Here is a 462-nt window from a genome sequence, read left to right on the forward strand (position 1 = left end):
AACGAACGACGAACGAATAAACAAACGAAATAACGATTGAATGAATGAACAAAAGAACGAACGAACGATATAACGAATGAACGAAAGAAATAACGAATGAACGAACGAACGAAGTAACGAACGAACGTACGAACGAATGAAAGAAAGAACGAGCGAACGAACGAAGTAACGAACGAAACAAAGGACGAACGAACGACAGAAATAACGAACGAACAAACAAGAGAACGAAATAACAAAAGAACGAAAGAACGATAGAACGAACAAAATAACGAACGACGGAACGAAAGAAATAACAAAAGAATGAACGAACGAACGGTATAACGAATGACAAACCAACGAAATAACGAAGGAATGGACGAACGTACGAATGAAATAACAAACGAATGAACGAACGAAATAACGAACGAACGAACGAACGCAAGAATGAACGAAATAACGAACGATCTAAAGAACGAACGAACG

This window comes from Octopus bimaculoides, chromosome 6 (genome assembly GCF_001194135.2).
Source record: "Octopus bimaculoides isolate UCB-OBI-ISO-001 chromosome 6, ASM119413v2, whole genome shotgun sequence".
In the NCBI taxonomy this organism is placed as follows: domain Eukaryota; kingdom Metazoa; phylum Mollusca; class Cephalopoda; order Octopoda; family Octopodidae; genus Octopus; species Octopus bimaculoides.